The sequence below is a fragment of the Drosophila navojoa genome, chromosome X (genome assembly GCF_054131105.1).
Source record: "Drosophila navojoa isolate 15081-1374.11 chromosome X, UAZ_NAV_1.0, whole genome shotgun sequence".
NCBI lineage: Eukaryota > Metazoa > Arthropoda > Insecta > Diptera > Drosophilidae > Drosophila > Drosophila navojoa.
The window spans coordinates 25050362-25056731 of record NC_142895.1 but is presented as its reverse complement, the minus strand read 5'-3'; the positions used below and the strand labels follow the sequence as shown (position 1 = coordinate 25056731).

The window sequence follows — 6370 nt, the reverse complement described above, 5'->3', positions numbered from 1 at the left end:
TGCTCATCTAGAGGCTTTTCATCGGGGCCGGATTGACGGTTGCCTAGGGCCACGTTGAGGTTAGATCCGGCCCTGCTTTTTAATAGTAATTATAGTTAATAAAAAATAATTTTTGGTTTGTTTTTGTTTTTTTGTTTTTAATATTCTTGCTTTATTGATATTTGAAAAGAATTTCTATTTGAATTTGTTTTATTTTTTTTTTGGTTTGTTCTTTTATGTCATTTGTTTTGTTTTTTTTTTTTGTTTTCATTCATTTTTCCATTAATTTGTTGTTATAAATAATTAGTTGTTGTTTTTGTTTTTATCTTATCATTTTCGTTTGTTTTTAGTTCTGTTTTCTATCGTGTTTGCTTTGCTCTTCTTCTTCTTCTTGTTGCTTTTTCTCGTTCCTTTAAAAGTTTTCACTATTTGCTAAGTTTTGTTGTTGTTTTTGTATTTTATTTTTTTCTAGGTTTTTGGTTTTGGCTTTTTGCCTGTTTTTTTTTTAATTATAATTTTTTTTTTCTGTGAATTTGCCAATTTGCATTTTTAGAAAATTCCCAAACAGCTCAAACGAACAAATTTACGTTTTTCTTGTGTTTTGCGTTACTTTATTTTTATTTTACTTTGTGTTGTCTTCTTCTTCTTTTTTCTGGGTGCCACAAATTATTTGAGAGAGTGTATTTGAGTGTTTTTTCATTATTATTATATTTTTTGTTTTGTATTCCTTCTTTTAAATTGTGTTTGATTTAATTTTGTTGAAGTGTGGTTGAGGGGTGGGGAATGGGGGTCGGGGGTGGATCTATAGAGTGTGCATTGTGTGCTGGGCAAACAACTCGACTATTGAATACTCTTGCCATGCCAAAGCAATTTCAAAACTTAAGTTACAAAAAAAAAACATTTAGTGTTGGGACTTTTACAATTTGTTTTTAGGTTTTGTAAATCGTATAATTTGCATTTTTTTTTTTTTTTTTTCGTTTAAGTATATTTTGTTACTTTATTAATGTTTTTTTCCTCCATATTTCTTGTGTGTTTTTTTTTTTTTTGCTTACAAATTAATTCAATTCGTATTTGTTTAGTTTTGTTTTTTTTTTTTTTAATAGTTTTTTAGTTTTTTTTAAACAATTTTTCAAAGTTTTGTTAACAATTTGCTGTGTATACCTCTTTACCATTTCTTATCAATAATACATTTAATTTTACTATTAAATTTATGTTTAAAATTAATGTTAGTTGTTTGTTCTTCTTCTCATCCCTCTTCTTCTTCCGATTCATCTGCCTCATGTTATTTGGTTTCGCTTAAATTTTGCATTTAAAGGTACTTTCTAAAAAAAAAATTGTTTTCTTTTGTTTTGTTGTTTGTTTTTTTTTTTCGTTTTTGTGTTTAATATATAATATATATTATGTCATTATATTTTATGTTATAATTTATATTTAGTTGTTATATCTCCCCCCCTTTGCACATATAAATTGTTGCTCTTCGCTTGTTGCGAGTGTACCTAAATATGAATATTCGAAAAACGTTGCTCTCAATTCATGTTTTGTTTTGTTATTTTTTACACTATAAATGATGAAATCATGTTTCCCAGCATGAAAGATTCGAGTGGACTTGGATTTGGTAAAAAATATTTCAACACGTCAATATACTATTTATTCAAGTGTTTAAATGACTAGTGATATTCTTATGCGCTGAAATTGTGCGACTGGAATGTGCGCTGCGTTTGCCAGTTCCACCAGTTGCACTGCAACAAACTGAAAGAGTGTACGAAAACCGTTTCAAAAAGCCAATGTGCGCAGTGCTCAGGCGTTTCGCTAGACATTTGAATCAATTTCGCAACGATGTGGCAGCGCCGACCGCTACTGCTCTATGCAGCTGGCTGCTATGCCACTCATGCTCGTAGCGATCAGCTTTTGTCACTGTGAAGGGCAGAATTTCTTAACTATTTTTGTTGCATTCTCAATTTATTTGTTTTACGTTTTTATTAAATCTAATTCTCGTTAAAAATTGTCTTTTATTTTTTGTGTTGTTCATTTTGTTTTCAAATATTTGTGAATTGTGTGCGTTATTGTTTAGCCTAAAATGCCCGCATTTATTTATAGTGTGTGCGCCTAGGGCCAAAAATCTGCGACAGTTGCTTAGTTCCGGGGAAATGATTTCAATTAATTTGTGTCTCTGCTTCTTCTTGCGGTTTTCATCAATTTGAATGAATTATTTGCTTGCCTTTGTTTTATTATCAATTAACAATCTAGCCAGACCGAGCCAAACCAACCAAAGCGATTCACTCAAAGAATAACAAACGGACAGACAGAGATGGTGGGAGGGTGAGAGGGAGACAGCGATATACAGAGGGGGGAGTGAGAGTGGGAAAAAACATTTCGAATGAAATTAAAATCAAATTAGCCAAAATATGTTTGCCCAAGGTGAACTGCGGGCTATGTCTATAGCTATGGCCGAGGGGCGTGGGGCGGCATGGGCGTGGCACGATAATGAGTTCGCCGAAATTGAGCGGCACGCGCGCAACAATGGAAATTCGTATATAATGAATGAAATTATGCTGAAAACATATTTTTATTCTCCTTTCATTTTTTGTTTTAAATGAAAAAAAAAAAAAAACACACACACACACACATACACGAAAATGTTGAAAAACAGTTTTGCTTCCGCTTGGCGTTTGCCAAAAGTTGGTCCTTTGTCCGTTTCTGGACTGTTTTCCTATTAGCAAGCAATAAATTTGTCAGTTCTCTCTCCTCCCCTCTCGCTCACTCTCTATCTAGGTGGTTATAGATAGGCCCATTTAAACAAGTCTCGAGCTCGCGCGACTCTGACTGTACTTTTATTTATTCTCTTTTTTTTTTTTTTTTTTTTTTTGGGAAATGGCGCCCCAAGGGGTAGCAGGCAGTTTGGCGGCTGTAACTTTATGATTGCTTTTGTATTGCCACACACAGAGAGTGAGAGAGTGTGAGAGAGAGAGAGAAAGAGAGAGAGGGGCAGATCGCGTTGCGCGTCTCAGGGCAATAGATAAATGCTGTAACATACTTTCAGTGGCTGAGCGGGAAAGTTATAACAAAACTCGCTGTGATACGCATCGCAGCCAGGACAGGGGCAGGGACCAGCAGCCGGAGCAGGAGCCGGAGTAGGAGCAGGAGCAGCAGCATCAAACGGCAAAAATGCATGAAACAATGAGAATTACAATAACAAGCAACAGACAGCAAACGAGTGATGGAGGCGGGGGAGCGCGGTAGCGAGGAGGCTGGGCTTGTAGGGGGCGTGTGTAATAGCTGGGCGCGGCGCAGTCAGACAGTCAAGGCGATAGCCAGGCTAATGTCCTTTTTGTGCTGGCCACAGCTGGTATTATTGTTATTGTTGTGTTGCTCTCCACCTCCATTGCCGTTGTCGTTGTTGTTGTTGTTGTTGTTGTTGTTGTTGCTGCCACAACAATTATGATTTGCGGTTGGGCCTCAATGTCGCCCGAGCTGCCCGCCCAGGCGACAGCCAAAGTGAGGCAAAGTAAAGAAAAAAGCAGAGCCAAAAGCAAAAAATATATGAAAAGAAAATCAAAACTATTTAAAAACAAGTAAACGTGCTCGAGTCGGGTATACCCGACTAGCGAATACCCTGCACCTAACATAGAGTTGGGCTTATTCTCTATGTAGTAATCATGTGGACATGTATTCCAAAGTAACTTTGCTCCCGGATGAACAGATTTAATGCGATGAACAGGCGTTGCTATGGCAGCTTTGGCTATGGCGATGTCAACGATGTTTTCAAATGATGTGCTAAAAATCGAAATAGATATATATCGACAGCTATCGATAGTTATCAATCCCAGTAAAATAGGTAAAATCTAATGAAAATTGAAAAACGCCAAGTTTTAACGGAGCAAGGGATGAATGCACGGATAGACAGAGGCAGATAGGGAAAGATATATAGATTTATTATCCAGATATACCCATTGCCACTGAGCTTAAGGTATACATAGTGAATAAATGTGGAATAGAAGCGAATATAACTACATGGAGTTATTTGCGCAGGTAACGAATATACCCCACTGTAAGTAAGGTTAGGGTATATATGGGAGAGCAATGAATAGAGGCGAGGCGAGCCGCACAAGACGAAAGCCAGGCGAGTTGCCCGCTTGGCCCGTCATTAAAAGTGTTTTAAAAACTTTCCCAACATTTTCGCTATTTTTATAGCCTCTCTGCTCTGCTGTGTCCTCGCCCAACACACACACACACACGCACACACACACATGTACACGCATATATGCAGATAGTATAAGTGGCATAAAATAATAATTTGTTATTGGTTAATGGCTTTTCATTTTGTATGCAGCTGCATTTTCATTTAATTAAAGTTTGCCCAGCGTTAAAAGATGCCAATAATGAAGGGAAAAAATTCGACAAAAATTCAATAATGCGAAAGACTGCAAACATCATTTGCCCAGATTCGAATTCAAAGCTCAACCGACTGCAAATATTTGTCAAATATATCGCAATTAAAATGTATTTTTATGTGCGCATATTATTAATCGCCGTGGGCTAATCGCAAACAACAAATTAAAATACCGCACAAACCGCATTCGTTAGCTATTAAAAATGAATTGAAATTAAATATATTACTGTGTAAGCAGTACACTTGCATTAATTTGATTGTGCGGTATTTTAGTCATTTGCTAATTTGCATTTTAAATAAAAATGCACCAAATTATGGTAATATATATCTATAGAAAACCATTTAGATTTCGATCATATTTTAGATCTTTAACTAAAATGGCTTAATTACAGAGCACTAACAGCGCGCTGTTCGAATAGCTATGACCCCTAACAGCATCCTGTTAGCGTGCCAATAGCTTGCCTTGGGACATTTCTGCGCGGCTGTTAAAATTTCCCTGCACATTTGCTAAGCATTAAACGTGGGAATTCGCTTGGTTTTTGGATTTAAAAAGGTTTTTGGAAAACACTTTTTTGTTAGCCGCCGCCCGCCTGCCTTAATCAACGTTATTTGATTTTTATTGCCCACGGAAATGCAGATAAACGAATGGGCGAGCAATGAAGCAATAAAATAAACCAAAGCATACCAAACAACACAAAACAAAACCAGGCAACAACAACAACAACTACAATCGCTGCAAACTCAGAGACAGAGGAAAGCTCTTTTTTTTGGCGCCTAGACTTTTGCTCTTTGTTGTTGCTGCTTCTGCTGCTGTTGGCACGTGACCCGCTCGGCTCAGGTAGCCAGCCAGTGTAAATTGTGCGCATAAATTGCAGCACAATTGCAAATTTGCATAAATTATGAGAGGCGCGAGTGCATTAAAAAACGTCGAGCATACACTGAGAACAAAACAAAAACCAACAAAAAATAGTAATAATAAAAAAAAAGAAATGGAGGAATTTATACTCGACGTGCCGAACATTAAATGCTCATGCTCATTTATAACAGCAACAAAAGCAAGAAGAGCAACAATAACAGCGACAGCGAAATACTGCTTCTATGATAATAACTTAGCTACAAACATACATACATACATACATATGTATGCATGCATGTGTGTGCACACATTTGTATGTGTGGCGGGGAAGCTAATAAAAAACTATTGCCAGGCTTTAAATTTGCCCTAGTGGGCTAGGAAATTCAGCTAGGGTATGCATATGTATGTATGCATGCAATGCATACTGGAATAGGAATAGGTATGTATGTATGTATTGCAATAGGACTGTTGTTGATCTGTGGCCATGTCGCTGGTTAATATTGGCGGCTGTGGCCAATTAGGCGCGATGCACGCGCGCGCAGCTGATGTGTGCTAAAATTGAATTTGAATTCAAAATGGTGATTATTTACTGTCTGTGTATTTGTGTAAGCACACACACACACACACACACACACACACACACACACACATAAACACGCACATGCATATATGCATGCATGCAGTCACTGGCACACATACCGATGCACACACGCACAGCAACACTTGAAACACGCACACTTGGGCATAATAACTAAAGCTTTGTGCTAACTAATTGCCGCTAGGCGCATCGTACACTGTTTATTTGCACTAATTTGCATGCATCATTTGCAGCTCGAAAGCTCAACAACTCATTCTCTCATATTCTGCATTCAACTGTCGCCTCTGGCAATTTCAAAGAAAAATAAAAATATATATATGTATGTATGTATGCATGTTGCATGTTGTTGGTGATTCTGGTTTAGTTTAGCTAGCTAAGTAACATTTCGACTAACATCTGTTATATTTATTCAATTTTAAATGCCGTACCAGAAAACAACAATTATCAATTACAGTCCAGTTGACAATTACAGTTCAATTGCAAGGATATCGCCTATCGATGACCGGCTAACGAAGTGCTAATCGAAAAAGGAATCAGTTCTTTTACA

General features: G+C 37.0%; 1 protein-coding gene across 1 annotated transcript in view; it reads right to left on the bottom strand.

Annotated features, from left to right (window-relative positions):
* The window catches only part of LOC108656685 (serine protease SP24D), a 97352-nt gene extending 94513 nt beyond the window's left edge, over nucleotides 1-2839 (bottom strand). The window contains exon 1 of the mRNA XM_089263954.1: nucleotides 2821-2839. The gene's annotated coding sequence lies outside the window, so the exon portion shown is untranslated. The remainder of the gene's footprint in view (nucleotides 1-2820) is intronic.
* Nucleotides 2840-6370: the final 3531 nt, after the last annotated feature.